A 15659-nucleotide genomic window follows, 5' to 3' on the forward strand; every position below is an offset into this window, starting at 1 on the left:
ATCACAGAAGACTCTAACATCAACCTCAGGCTTTACCATGCATGTGCACATGTATACATGTATACACCAAAAAAGAAAGCAGTAATGGTGGCTGTGTGAAGATGTTCAGCTTTGGGGTAGTTTATTCTGCAACAATAAATAATTAAAATCATCTCTAGCTCTCACTCACCTGTTCAGCCCTGGCTCCTCCCTTGCCCCATTCCCCAGCCCAGGATACCTTATCTACTCGTGACTTTGCTTTGATAAGACAAACTGTCTCAGAACACACGTCAGACCCACGAGCTTGTCCCTTGGCAAGCCTGCCACCATGGACTTGTCACCAGGAACAGCAAGGCCAGCTGCCCTCTTAGCTGAATGCCGTGAACATCACCTACTTCCTAACTTGGGAAATCTACTTATTGGTCAGCTTCTACCTGAGTCACCTCGAAGTTTACCACCCAACTCAGCCATGCCTTAATTTGCCCATCAGTCTCATGAACTGGTCTCCAGTGTCTACCCACCTTACAGTGTCCCACTCAGTTCATGTCCCCACCTTTTCCCCAGTGCATCTTCTTGTCTTGATAGCTTTTGGCCATACCCTGAAGATCCACTGTTTGTAATGTAATTATACATTAGCTGCCTGTCTTCACAGCTGTGAGCTTCTCCAGGACCTGAAATGAATTATATTTGTCTTTGAACCTCCAAGCTTTTCAGTATCAGAGAAAGAGAAGGTAGGAAGGAAGGACTCAGTAGGAATGGCTCCAGCCCATCCAGGTCTCACAATGTGATGAGACACACAGGCAAAGTTGAGTTCAGCATGACTTGACCAAAGCACACAATGTTTCAGCATCTCCCCCAGAGTCTCTCAGATGGGGCCTGGTATCAGGCAGAGCAGAGAGAAGGGGCGTGAGGTACAAAGTGCCCCTGAGAGCTGTCAGTCTGCTTCTGAGGCACTGTCCTACAGAAAAAGATCTGAGAGCTTGATTTTCCTTGAACAAATACCTGTCCTGTCAAATGTGATCACTGTGAAATACCAAAACCAAAACCAAGCCACCGCCTAATTACATCTCAATAAACTTTCTGAGATGTATTCCAAAAACCAATTTGCTTTTTCTTTTGGCAAAAAAAAAATGTTATATATGAAAATAACTTTGTTACATTGTAATGTCCCATAAAAATGTTAGCCAATGAATTTCACACCTTGGGTCAGATGGAGCACCATCTACAATAGGGTGGTCGTCTGGAGTTGTGGGATATGGTACAGTGGCAGAGTGCTTGCTTAGCATGCAGTCCATCATTCCATCCCTGGTACAGCAAAGCAAATAATAAATAAATAAATAAATAAATAAATAAATAAATAAATAAAAGCTTTGTGTAACTCTCTCTAAAGTCATACAGATCTGGACATCGAATCCAGTCTCTCCCTTAACTGGCCATGGATCCTGTCTTAGGGTTTCGTTGCTGTGAAGAGACACCACGAACAAGGCAACTCTTATAAAGGCAAACATTTAATTGGGGCTGGCTTACAGTTCAGAGGTTTAGTCCAGTATCACCATGGTGGAAAGTGTGGCAGCATCCAGGCAGTCATGGTGCTGCAGGAAGAGCTGAGAGTTCCACATCTTGATCCAAAGGCAGCCAGGAGAAAGATCTCTTACATGCTGCACAGAACCTGGGCATAGGAGACCTCAAACCCCACACACAGAAGCACACTTCTTCCAATGAAGCCACACCTCTTCAAATAAGGCCACGCCTAATAGTACCACTCCCGGAGCTGGAGAGATGGCTCAATGGTTAAGAGCACTGACTGCTCTTCCAGAGGTCCTGAGTTCAAATCCCAGCAACCACATGGTGGCTCACAACTATCTGTAATGAGATCTGATGCCTTCTTCTGGTGCGTCTGAAGACAGCTACAGTGTACCTATATGTAGTAAATAAATAAATCTTTAAAAAAATAGTACCACTCCCTATAGCCAAGCATTCAAACACATGAATCTATGGGGGCCAAACCCATTCAAACCATCACATTCCACTACCTGGCCCCCATAGGCTTGTAACTATAGCATAATTAAAAATGCACTTAGCCCAACTCCCAAAGTCCCCATAGTCTATCACAGTCTGAACAATGTTTAAAAGTCCAAAGTTCGAAGTCTTTTCTGAGATTCATGAAATCTCTTAACTGTAATCCCTATAAAATCAAAACCAAAAAGCACATTACATATTTCCAACACCACAGGACATACATTACCATCTAAAACCTCCTAGTGAGGAAATACTGGACCAAAGCAAGACCAGAATCCAGCTGGGCAAACTCCAAACTTTGTATCTCCACATCTGATGTCCAACTCCTTTCAGTTTTGTTGACTGCAACACGATTCTTTTCCTTAGGCTGTTGCCACTCCCTGTTAGCAGCTTTCCTCAGGAGGTATCCCACAGCTCTGGCATCTCTAACATCTTTGGGTCTCCAGGCACCTGCAACTTCACAGCTTCTTGTTCCAATGTCCGGGATCCACACATGATCTTCCAAGCTCCTCCAGAGGACTTGGGTCATTTCTCAGCTCTGCTCTCTGTAGCTCTTCTAGGCTCTGGCTGACTCCACTCCACTGTTGCTGCTGTTCTTGGTGGTCGTCCCATGGCACTGGCATCTCCAATGCCCTGGGGTCTTCCACTGCAACTGGGCTGCACTTTCACCAATGGCCTCGCATAGGCTCTCTTCTTGGTGCCCAGCCTCAACTTCTGTGCATGACCCCCGCCCCCCAATTCCAGGCCTTCAACTGCCATTGAGGCTGCACCTTCACCAATAGCCTCACATGGCCTCTCACAGTGCTCAGCTGCTCTTTATGACCATTTCATGCCTTCAAACCAAGTACTACTTGGGTGATTACCTAGTCCAGCTGCAGCATAAGGTACGATCTTGGCTGCCTCTGGAATAGTTTCTTTGTGCTCTCAGAAAACACTTACAGAGGATTTCACCTCAGTGATGCTGGTCTCTTCTTAATCATCACTAATTTCTTAGCTCCAACTAGCCAGCATCAATTGTCCCAGTTACCCCATCTCTTCTGGACTCTAAAGCCAGAGTCACATGGCTGAAGTTGCCAAGTTCTGCTGCTTGCTGGATCTGGAACATGCTCCCTCTTGTTGTATTACATCTTCTGTTTCTGTTTTTGATTATTCCTTCATTGCCATGGGCAGGAGAGTTGGTTCTACCTGTCGCCTGAGTAAAGTGAGAGAGCTGGCCCTGGGTGCGAGCACAGGAGAGCTGGGTGGTGTGGGCACAGGAGAGCTGGCCCTGGTGGTGTGGGCACAGGGGAGCTGGGTGGTATGGGCACAGGGGAGCTGGGTGGTGTGGGCACAGGAGAGCTGGGTGGTGTGGGCACAGGGGAGCTGGCCCTGGTGGTGTGGGCACAGGGGAGCTGGCCGGCTGACCAACTCAGCTACCACCCAGGTCCCCATCCAGGACTTTGAGTTGGCCCACCCCAACATCTACCCCATCAATCAACTGCTGGAGTGTGTGAAGGGGGCCAGTCCTGTAGATTCAAAGCTGCAGAATCTCCATGACAGAGGACAGCAACAGGATATCTGAAAGGAGTCCCAGTAAGAATCCAGGATTGATGCTGTCACAGAAGCCTCATACCAGACCAATGACTCACTGCAATGAACATTTGCAAGTAAAGCTGTTTGGATAAAGGGGTGCACACCGCAGCTTTCATGGGAAAAGTTTGTTTGTTTGTTTGTTTGTTTGTTTGTTTGTTTTCCTCGGAAGGGGTAAAAGGGTAAATGGCAGAGGAGAGATGGGAAGATGAGTGGGATTGGGGTGCATGATCACAAAGAATCAATAAAAGGTTGAGAAAAAGAATGAAAGAAAGAAAAGCAATCCCCTTGAACTGACATCACAGACAGTTGTGAGCTACCATGTGGGTGCTGGGAACTGAACCCAGGTCCTCTGCAAAACTGATAAATTCTCCTAACCATGGAGCTGTCTCTCCAGAACCGAAACATGTTCTCTAGGGATATATGTTAGTGCACAGAAAAGGCGCACAAAAATGTGACAGGAGAGTGGCTGTTTACTCTTACCATAAATTAGAAAAAAAAATGATCTGTCAACGTCCACGGGTGTCTCTGTCTGTGTGGATGCCTGTGCACCCATGTGCGTATGGAGGTCAGAGGTCCGCCTTGTGTGTTGTTTCCTAGAAGCCTTCTGCCATGTTTTGTTTTCTTTAAGATTACTTATTTTGCCCTCTCTGTCCCCATTTCCAGTACTGTGTGGATCTCCCAGAGCTTCCTCTCCACACATCCCTTTGTCCCAGTCATTAGCCCCCACAGGCATTCCCTGGGAACCCATCAGCCACAAGGGCTGAAGCGGATAGGCTAACTGCAGATCTTCCCCTCTCTCTTTCCTCTCCTCCAGATCAATCCCCCAGACTCCTTCCCAGCTCTGAAGCCGGCCACCTGATGAGGCTTCCCCTTCCTCTCTGGCCCCATCTAGCAGTTCACACAGATCTCCACAGCCTCCCTCATTACCCACCCCTGTGTCTCATATTAGCAACAACACACAGGAAAGTTCTAGAATAGAAAGAAGAAATAACACCCAACAATCATATATGGCAAGAGATAACCAAACTCGGGACTGAAATTAATAAAATGGAAACAAACAAACAAGAAGTCAAAGAATCCATGTAACGAAAAGTTGGTTCTTTGAGAAAATCAATGAGACTGTAAGGGATCCAGCACCATCTTCTGACCTCTGTGGCATCAGGCATGCGTGTGGTGCACATCCATACACGCATGTGGTGCACATCCATACACGCATGTGGTACACATCCATACACACATCTAAGGAATAATTATAGTAATAATATAAGAGCAATAAAAAACAAGCAAATTGGAATATGGCAAGCCAAGCAAACAAGATGGTTGTGAGCCACCCTGCAGTTGCAGGGAGCCAAACGTGTGTCCTCTGCAAGAGCAGCCAGCGTGCTTCACCCTAAGTCGTCTCTCCAGCATCTCTATTTTGGGGGGAAGGGAGATAGAAGGTTTGAGATCTCTGGGACACTATGACCAGACTAGGCTGGCTGGTCAGCCAGTGAGTTCCAGGTACCTGCCTGTTCCCACCTCCCTGGCACAAGGCTTACAAACATGAAACACCCTCCAGCTTTTTAATATGGGCTCTAGGAGTCCAGCTCAGAGCCTCATGCTTGTGTGGTAAGCTCTTCACTCACAGCCATCTCCTCGGTTCCTTGCATAAGAAGAATATAACCACATATTATATAATTTAACATTGATAAATGTATATGCAAAACTTCTGGGAAAAAAAAAGCACACCGAAGTAAAAAAGAACAAAGCAGCATCCAATCCTGCCTGAAGTGCCAGCCCTTTGGAGAGGATCAAACGTGTGTTCCAGGGCTGGAGAGGGCTGAGCACTTAAGGGTTCGTGTGGAGGACCTGTGCTCCATTCCCAGGACCCACATGGTTCCTCACAACCATCTGTAACTCCAATTCTAAGGAATCCAAGGCCTCATTTTGACCTTTTGACCTTTTGATTTTATCCAGCACTGGGCACGCATGTGGTATAAATACATGTATGCAGTCTAAACAGTCATATAAGTAAAATAAATCATAAAAATGATTAAAATTAAAGATAAGGGCTGGAGAGATGGCTCAGCGGTTAAGAGCACCCGACTGCTCTTACAGAGGTCATGAGTTCAATTCCCAGCAACCACATGGTGGCTCACAACCATCTGTAAAGAGATCCGATGCCCTCTTCTGGTGTATCTGAAGACAGCTACAGTGTACTTATATATAATAAATAAATAAATCTAAAAAAAAAAAATTTAAAAAAAAAAAAAATTAAAGATAAAATCTCTACCCATCCGGGGGGGAGGGGGTATGTCTGTTAGGGCCACTCACAGCCTGCTTGTCAAACCATCTCCTGCCCACAAGGGAATCCCAGCACCAGTAAACCCAGTAGCAGTCCTAGCCCAGGGCTGGGGATGTGACCGTTGGTGGAGCACTTGTCTAGCATGTACAAAGTCCTGGGCTCCATCCCCAGTGCAGCATGAACCGGACATGGAGGTGCACCACTGTAATCCCAGCAGAATTTCAAGGTCTTCCTTGACTGCACGCACTCATAATCCACAACGTGCCTTCGCCCTGTGGAGTTCATGAAGCCCACCTACCATCTGGAACTCCAAACATGAAACACTGAGGAAAATTCTAGATTTGCCCTTAGAGACTTCGAAGTTTCCTTTTAAGCAAAGAACATCAAAATCTTTCCAAAGAGATGCCTCCCGCCTCCCTTTCTTTGTTTGGGTGTTGGTTGTTTTGTTTTGTTTTGTTTTGCTCTGCTTTGTAAGGTGGGGAATTTGTGGCCCTGGTTTGGGGTGTTCTCATCCCACCCATGGACTGACTGCCTGTTGACTAACCCTGCCCTGCCCCTCTACACACACACCCCCCCACGAAAAGCCGGGGTTCGAAGAGAAACGCCTAGTCACTGTACCCACCCTGCCCCCCTCTGTCTCCCCTGCCTCAGCCTCACCATTGTGTCCAAGCCGCTGCAGAACAATGGATTCTTAGCAGATGATGGAGTCGCCCATCTCATCAGCCCAGCAACCCCAGCTATGCCTGGCATCCGTCTGAGCTCAGCATTTTATAGGCTTCTGTGACATTTGCAGGCTGGCCTCCCACTTCTCTCAGTATTTGGGGAAAAGGAAGGAAAGAAGGCCACTCTTGTCACTAGTGAGCTCATCCTTCTCTGAGAAGAGGAAGAAAGATAAATTTCATCTCCGAGCCGAGAAGCCTGAGCTGAGGTCCTGTGCTGGGGTAGGGGGTGTGCGAGGGGGATGCAGTCCCTGCTGCCTGACCTTTCCAGCCTCCCAGAGGAAGGTAATTAAAGGAGGAGAGACAACTTAATGGAAAAAGTGCTGCCCACCATCCCCTGAGGCGTGCTATTCCCACATGCCCTCCAGAGCCGAGGCATTTTTCTGCCAGGCCTCTTGGGTCTGAAGCCTCAGGCTTCTGAAAGAGCCTGCCCACCTTCAGCACGATGTATACTGTGGCCATCAGGTGGGCTTTGCCAGTGTTCATCTGTGAGCTGAGAACACACCCACTCTTTAACCCTCCGGCAAAATGCTCACCCCAGAGAGCAGTCATGGCTCAAAACGGTGGTGGTCGTTCACCTGACAGGTGAAGGGTACCATCGAGAGGCTGTTGGAGCCTCCATGACTGTGCCATCTGTGGAAGGGTAATATAACGTTATGACAAGGCTTCTAGAGACTACTGCCTCGGCTTAACCCTTTCTCTGCCGGCTGGCAGCAAGCCGTCAGTGGCTTCTCAGGTTTTTCTTAGTGCCTTCTTATTAAAAGGGAGAGCTGAGGGAAATAACACCAGCTAGGGCTGTTGTAAAAGTCAGTCAGCCTTTGCCAACTGAGCCGCCTGAGGTCTTTTCCCTTCCTCCTGGTGAAGGGGGTTTTGGTGGTTTGAATAAGGATGAGCCCCCATAGGCTCATAGATTTGAATGCTTGGTCACCAGGGAGTAGTGACACTATTTGAAAGGATCAGGGGTTGTGGCCTTGGTGGAGAAAGTGTATCACTGGAGGTGGGCTTTGAGATTTTCGAAAGGCGAAGCCAGGCCCAGTGTCTCTCCCTTAACCTGCTGCCCGTAGATCCCAATGTAGAATTCTCAGCTCCTTCTCCCACAGCGCGTCTACCTGTGTATAGCCATGCTCCCCACCATGAGAAAATGGACCAACCCTCTGAAACTATAAGCCAATCCCAATTAGTTCTTTTATAAGAGTTAGCGTGGTCATGGTGTCTCTATCCAGCAAGAGAACGATGACTAAGACCAGGGTTTCCCAGTTCTCACAGCAGGTGTTGAAGCTGGTTGAGTTACCACCACCTCCCGAGCTCCTCAGACCTGCTTCTGCATAGAAGATCCAAGGAAGGATTCTGCTTGGCCCTGTTTAGATCACACACTCACCTCCAGCCCACTCCTTACTGTGGGCAAATGAGTGCAGCGTCCTGATTGGCTAAGCATCTGCTTTGTGTTCCTTCCCACCAGACTGCCCAGCATCAGAACTGCTCAGCAGGAAGGAGCGGGTTCAGAGTCTGTTACCCGTGAGCATGAAAGACACTAACCACGGCATCAGACGTCCAATCCAGTCAGCACCTAAGGGATTGGATCCAGCCTTCAGTCAGATGGATGAGCATGTGTGCCCAAACATGCTTATAACCCACACCTAAGTCCCCCTGTATTCCACAGCTGCACGAGTTCAATAAAACCCTCAAGGCTTTACGAAAGCATCCTAGGTTCAGTGTTAAGTGTCACGTCCAAGAGCACAAAGCTAATAAGAACCAAAGGCCAGCCAGAGGCAATGCCAGAGCAGTTAAAGCACTTTCTACACAAACGTGAGGACCAAAGTTCAGATCCCCAGATCTCAGTAAAGTCTGCACGGGCATTGTGACCCACCTGTCATTTCAGCCAGGAAGTTGCAGACAGGGATCCCTAGTGCAAGCGGGCTAAGAGGACTGTATCAGTAATTTCTGGGTGTGACTTGACACCCTGTCTCTGTGAATAAAATAGGAGGATTATTAAGAATAATCCCAGCAGCGGGGCTGGAGATTTAGCTCAGTGGTAGAGCGCTTGCCTAGGAAGCGCAAGGCCCTGGGTTCGGTCCCCAGCTCCGAAAAAAAGAACCAAAAAAAAAAAGAATAATCCCAGCAGCAACCTGTGCCTCCAAACCCATCCATGTGACCACACTTCCACACACGTGTCCCACACACATGCAAACACACACACATACACACACATGCTTGGATAACATACATTCACACACACACACGCTTGGATAACATGCATGCACATTTACACACACACAAACACACAAGCCATATCATTCCACTGCACCATCCAGCCCCAGTGGACCTCCTCAATCCCCACATACAACTACCCAGCTCCCACCATCCTTCCCTCCTCCCTCCGCTATTCCCAGGGCAACACTCATCAGGACACACTCTTCACACCAGCCTCTCCTCCCAGACATGCAGCGCCACAGCTGCTATTTCCCTTTGCCTAGGCACCGTGACTCAGCAAAGCTCCAGCCCCGTGATGCTCTGAGCTGCAGGACTGACCCGGAATGTCTCCCCTTCCCTCACAAACACATTCTTTTCATGCCTCTGTGAAGCAAGGACCTCAACCAGAAAGTGGCCAGGGCCTCAGATAGCCCTGCCTTCTCGTCTCCATATTGTTGTTAGGAGAAAATAATTTGTGTGGAACCACAATGGAATAAGCATTAGCAAAGTATACAGAGCCGGTGTGGACCGAACCTGCGCATGTCCTGGGAGGGACATTTTCCTTCAGCACCCATGCCCTCCCTGCACTGCTCACCATGCACACTTGAGCTGGCTCAGCAAACTGCCTGCCCCCACCCCGCCACACACACGCACACACTCACACACTCACACACTCACACACTCACACATTCACATACACACACTCACACACCCACATACACACACTCACACGCACATTCACACACAGTCACACACACTCACACACTCTCATGCACACTCACACACACATGCACACTCACACACTCACACACTCACACGCACATTCACACACACTCACACACTCTCACACACACTCACACACTCTCACACATGCACACTCACACACACATGCACACTCACACACTCACACACTCACACATTCACATACACACACTCACACACCCACATACACACTCACACGCACATTCATACACACTCACACGCACATTCACACACACTCACACACTCTCACACACACTCACACATGCACACTCACACACATGCACACTCACACACTCACACACTCACATGCTCACACACTCACATACACACACTCACACATACTCACACGCTCACACACTCACATACACACACTCACACATACTCACACACTCACATACACACACACTCACACACACACGCACACACTCACACATCTCCAACTATTCCCAGGCTGCAGCTCCTTGAAGGAGGACCATTCAACCCTCCTAAGGCTCAGGCCTTCACCTGATATTAGACTCCACTTCTTCCCAGGCCAAAGCACCTCAAATGTTCCTCTTCCAGCCTTGACTTCTCGCCCTGACCCTTCCCTTGCCTGTACCGAAGCTCAGTGTTACCCAAACCTTTGTTTTATGTTTAAATACATTTTAGTTACATTTATTTGTTTATGGGGTGGGGGTGTGCACATATGGAGGTCAGAGGGCAGCCTGTGAGGACTGAGTCTTTCCTCCCACCATGTGAGTTCTGGAGACGGAACTCAATTAGTCAGTATTGGCAATGAGCACTTCATCCACTGGGCCATCTCATCAGCTCTTACCCAAGACTTTAAAACAGTCATCTTTTGTGTCTGATGTGATGGTTCGTGCCTGTGATCCTAGCACTTGGAAAGCTGAAGCAGGAGGATTACTGTGACTTTGAGGCCCTCGTGATTTACATAGCAAGTTCTAGGTCAGCCAGCATTGCAGAGAATCTCTCTCAAAAAAAAAAAAAAAAAGTAAACAAACAAAAAAGCGATAATAGCCCATAGACCTTGACCCTCCTTCCTTCCCTACCATCCTTCCCTATAGTCTGGCTAATGACTACCTGCCTGGTTTCCTACAAATGTCATCATCGAAGTCATCAGTGACCTCCTTGTTTTCAGATCTTCTGCTGTTCTTCTGAGCCTGGATCTGGTGCAGCCCAGGTTTGGCCTCCAAACAAATACAAGGCCAAGGACAACCATGAACTTCTGATCCTCCTGCCTCTATCTTCTTGGGGGAGGGTATACCAGCACTACACCATCGTACCTGGTTTACTATGAGGTACTACAAATTTAATCCATGGCTCTGTGCATGTGAGACAAGAACTCTACCCACTGAGCCACACTGCCTTGACCGTGAGGACCACCCCCTCTTCCCAGAAACTGACTCAGCCCTAGTCACTGATCACATGGTGGCTTCCTTCCACTTCTCTGACAACACCCTCTTAAGTTTAAGTCTTCCTTTCCAGCTCTTCTCTACAAACATTAATGGCCTCTGGCTTTCTCTCTGTGGCCCTTTTCCTTCTGACTTTAGACCCTCAGTAGACAACCTCATCCACTCACTGTCTCCACCAGTCTTCCAAGCCGTCCTTTCCAGCGATGGTGCTACGGATTGTGGCTTCTGCAAAAATACTAGTACATCCTACCCAAAGCTTGGGCCTCTGCCTGGGACCAACAGGCACCACTTGCCTAGCTTTCAAAGTAGATCTTTGTGAAGAGTCCCCTTACATGCATGCTACTTGCTGGCTGAGTTCTCTTCCATCAGGACACACACATGGCCACATAAGTTGTTCCTGTCACCATAGGCTACACGGAACAGGAAAGATGACCAAGGCCAAGTCCAGCTTCCTCTCTGCCAGTCTCCTGAGCTAGAATGATTGATTGTCTTGGGACAACAGTGCCCTCTTGAGGAATGTCTTTCAAACACACTGCTGCCCTCGGTGGGTGGGGCTCTCCCCCATCCTAGCCTTCAGCTCACAACAGTGCTGTGTCATCCATCCACTGTGAGATGCAGTTGCTTCCTCTTGTCTGATAGGTTTGAGGTCATGGTGGAAGCGATGCTATGTGACTTCCAAAGCTTAGCTAACTTTTGCTGGGTTCTTGGGGCCCTGTCACAGCTTCAGCAGTGGCAGCGCCCTTAGGCTGGCATTCTGTGAGGAATGCAACCATGCACAAAGCCTGCAGAAAATGCCAGTGGAGAGAGACAAGACAATTCAGGCCATTCTGGGGCAGCCCCAGTTTACTTACTAAAGTGAAGAGACCATCAGAACAGTCCAACTGAGTCCTTTTCAAAGTCCTGCCCCACGGAAAACATGAAAGACAATAAAATTACTGTTTAAAGTATTAATGTATGTGGGTGGGTGGGTGGGTATGTCTATGCTTGTGTCTGTTTCTGTGTCTGTGTCTGTGTGGTACATCGAAAGGCCAGAGGTCAGACAAAGGTATTATTCCTCAGTGACTCCTTAGCCTTTTTTTTTCTTGAGACTGGGTCTCTTACTGGGACCTGCAGAGTCACCGGTTTGGCTAGGCCTTGTGGCTATCAGGCCTCAGGGACCTGCTGGTCTCTGTCTGTCCAGAACAAAGAGCACACATGCGCATCACAGTGACCATCGCTTTCAGCTACACTCGGAACTCAAACTCAGAACCTCCTCGAGTTTGTGTAGCAAGCGCTTTACCAACTGTGCCATCTTCCCAGCCCGTGAGCTGCTACACTGTGAGGTTTTGGTTTTTTTGTTTGTTTGTTTGTTTGTTTGTTTTTCATCTACCCAAGTACTAACCAGGCCTGACCCTGCTTAGCTTCTAAAGTCAAACAAGTTTGGATACACTCGGGGTAACTTATCTGTAGACCAAGATGTTTTGTTTTGGGTTTTTGATTTAAGTGCATGTGTGTGTATCTGTGTGTAGGTGAACATTTGTGTGGGTGTCCAGAGAGGTGAGAAGGGAGTGTTGGATACCCTGGAGCTGCAGGTACAGGCAGTTGTGAGCCATCCTCTGTGGGTGGTGGGAACTGACCTCGGGTCCTCTGCAAGAGCAGTTTGTGCAGGTAACTGCCGAGCCGTCTGCTCAGCCCGCAGAGGAGATCTGGCGTGCAGCAACCAGCACTGAGAACAGCGACCGTGAAACCAGTTCTCTGTGTGCCTCGAGGGGAAGCGGAAGGGAGAAGAATGGGATGAAAATGGAGTGATCGAGGTGATACTGAGAGACTGTCAATCAACATTTGCTTCCGTGCATGAGTCCCGAAACCATTGGTGAAACCCACCCACTTAAGAAGTAGGCTAGGACAGAACACTTGAAACTCAAGACCGATGATCAAAATGCGAATGCTTCACTCCTTCTTTAAAAGGGGAACAAGAATACCCTTGGCAGGGAATAGGGAGGCAAAGATTAAAACAGAGGCAGAAGGAACACCCATTCAGGGCCTGCCCCACATGTGGCCCATACATATACAGTCACCCAATTAGACAAGATGGATGAAGCAAAGAAGTGCAGGCTGACAGGAACCGGATGTAGATTGCTCCTGAGAGACACAGCCAGAATACAGCAAATACATAGGCGAATGCCAGCAGCAAACCACTGAACTGAGAATGGGACCCCCGTTGAAGGAATCAGAGAAAGGACTAGAAGAGCTTGAATGGGCTCGAGACCCCATATGTACAACAATGCCAACCAACCAGAGCTTCCAGGGACTAAGCCACTACCTAAAGACTATACATGGACTGACCCTGGACTCTGACCTCATAGGTAGCAATGAATATCCTAGTAAGAGTACCAGTGGAAGGGGAAGCCCTGGGTCCTGCTAAGACCGAACCCCCAGTGAATGTGATTGTTGGGGGAGGGCGGTAATGGGGGGAGGATGGGGAGGGGAACACCCATATAGAAGGGGAGGGGGAGGGGTTAGGGGGATGTTGGGCCCGGAAACCGGGAAAGGGAATAACATTCGAAATGTAAATAAGAAATACTCAAGTTAATAAAGAAAAAAAGGGGAAAAAAAAGAAGTAGGCTAGGAATCTGAATAGAGAGTTCTCAACAGAAGAAATAAAAATGGCTAAGAGGTACATCAAACCTGTTCATCATCCTGAGTGAGCAGGGAAATGTGCATTAAAACAACTCTGAGATCTTGTCTCACCCCCATCAGATCAGCAAAACAACTGACAGCAAATGCTGCTGGGTTGTGGAGAAAGAAGACGGACCCTGGTCAACTGTCGACAGGAATGTAATTGGTCCAACTACTCTGGAAATCACTGTAAAGAATCCACGTCAAACCATCGTATGATCGGGCTGTGCCACTCCTGGGCATCTGCCCAAAACACTGGACGTCCTACTCCCTAGGCCCTTGCTAAGCAATGCTTCCTCCTCCCCTATTTATACTATCTAAGAAATAGAATGTCCTTCAACGGATGAACGGACAGTGAAAACGTGGTACATGTACACTGTGGAATAATGCTATTCGTCTGTAAAGAAAAATGTAATCATGATGCAAATTAATAAACATGGAATGACCTCGGAAACCAGGAAAGCATAAAGGGGCCGTGCTGTTGGGGAAGTTTGGGAGGGAAACAACAGAAACGGCTGACCCTAAACCCCGGTGTGTCCCTCCACCACATCTGTGGGTGGCCCATCATGACCTGCAGCAAGCCTCAGAGGGTAGATCGCAGCTCAGAGAGTGAGCAGCACAGCACCAACAATGAAGACGACAGGGACAAGCATGAGTCCCAGGCCGGGATCCAGAATACTGAGGACTACAACGAGCTCTTCCAGCCCAAGGACAGCATCAGTCGGACACCACACTGGAGAAGTGAGCCCTTCCCAGTATTCCCAGACAATGACACAGTCACAGCAAAGGAGGCCTCAAAACCCAGCCCAGGCATGGATGTGCAGTTGCTGGGGCCAGATCTCGAGGTCCCAGCCTGACCTCCAGTCATGACTTCCATTCCTGCACCTAAGAGTGAGCCATCACTATCCCTGCCATTCAGAATGAGCCCATTGGCCTAATCTGACTTCTTGCCTGCTGTGAAGGTTCCCCAGCAGGCAGAGCTAGTAGATGAGAATGACACGTCACAGGTAGGTAGAGGCCATGATACCATCTCTGTGCTGCTCACCGGCCACCACAAGGATCTGAACACTATATATGCCATGTGCACCACAGGATGTATCAAGATATCAGAGGACAGGGGCTGGGGATTTAGCTCAGTGGTAGAGCGCTTACCTAGGAAGCGCAAGGTCCTGGGTTCGGTCCCCAGCTCCGAAAAAAAGAAAACAACAAAAAAAAGATATCAGAGGACATCAGTGGACTCCAGTAGCCATCAATGACCCATCTGTGGTGGTGGATCTCCTGTACATTGTCAAAAGAAAGCTTCCCTGTGGAAGCTGGACCTGTGCACCGCCTTGCTTCCACAGATGGAGAAACTTCTACAGATTAAGTATGAGCGTATGTCCAGACTGGGTGCACCTCCCTGAAACTGATTCTGCAGCCGTTTCTGGCCCTATCACTGGCATTTTGGCAGTCCCGCCCTCTGTAGGTGTGGACACCAGCCAAGAGGAGAGGCTGCACAAGTACCAAGTCTGCTTCAAACAACTCAAGAGCAGTAGTGCCCTTGTCAAGAGCAAGTTGGGTCTGAAAGGCCTCAACGGCAGTGCCTTTTGTGAGCTGCTCCTACTCATAGCCAGTTTGGACTGAGGAACTCATAGTGGGAGCACCAGCACCAGCAGCCCTCATTGACTTAGCCTCACACTGTAGTTTGCTGTATGCCCATGGCCTATGACCCTTAGCCTGGCCTCCACTCTTGCCCTGACGGCCTTCACAGTCTTTCACAATTGTGGACTCAGAGCTTCCTCTCCAGCAGCAGCTTGAAGTCTTTCACAACCCTTGCTTCTTGAGACAACTTTGGTCTCAGAGCTGCTGCTATAACTTATCGGTCACATTTATTAAATTTATAATTGTTTCTCACTTCCTTTTTTTAAAAAAGAATGGCAGCCACCATGCCTGGCTCTAAATCCTAGTCTTACACCACAGGTAAATGTAGCCACCATCTCTCATTAGAAAAGCTTCTCTTTACAACAAACAGAGCCCACCACAGAAAACCACAACTCAACAGAGTGCAGAGATCAATGGATCGTG

The 15659-nt window shown here is 48.4% G+C and overlaps 1 long non-coding RNA gene across 4 annotated transcripts; it reads right to left on the reverse strand.

Annotated features, from left to right (window-relative positions):
- Window positions 1–1469: 1469 nt before the first annotated feature.
- On the reverse strand, window positions 1470–15002 carry LOC108350725 (uncharacterized). 4 transcript variants are annotated; one of them, XR_015686059.1, is made up of 9 exons: window positions 14748–15002; window positions 12554–12679; window positions 11789–11837; window positions 10340–10496; window positions 8441–8539; window positions 7952–8140; window positions 7110–7206; window positions 6512–6727; window positions 1470–1897 (listed from the first exon to the last, which is right to left on the reverse strand). It is a non-coding gene; the product is annotated as an uncharacterized LOC108350725 (long non-coding RNA). The 4 variants fall into 4 exon arrangements; XR_015686058.1 differs by lacking the exon at window positions 10340–10496; XR_015686060.1 differs by lacking the exon at window positions 10340–10496 and having other exon boundaries at window positions 1470–3555.
- Window positions 15003–15659: the final 657 nt, after the last annotated feature.

Source organism: Rattus norvegicus, chromosome 4 (assembly GCF_021556685.1).
Source record: "Rattus norvegicus strain SHRSP/BbbUtx chromosome 4, alternate assembly SHRSP_T2T, whole genome shotgun sequence".
NCBI classification, from domain to species: domain Eukaryota; kingdom Metazoa; phylum Chordata; class Mammalia; order Rodentia; family Muridae; genus Rattus; species Rattus norvegicus.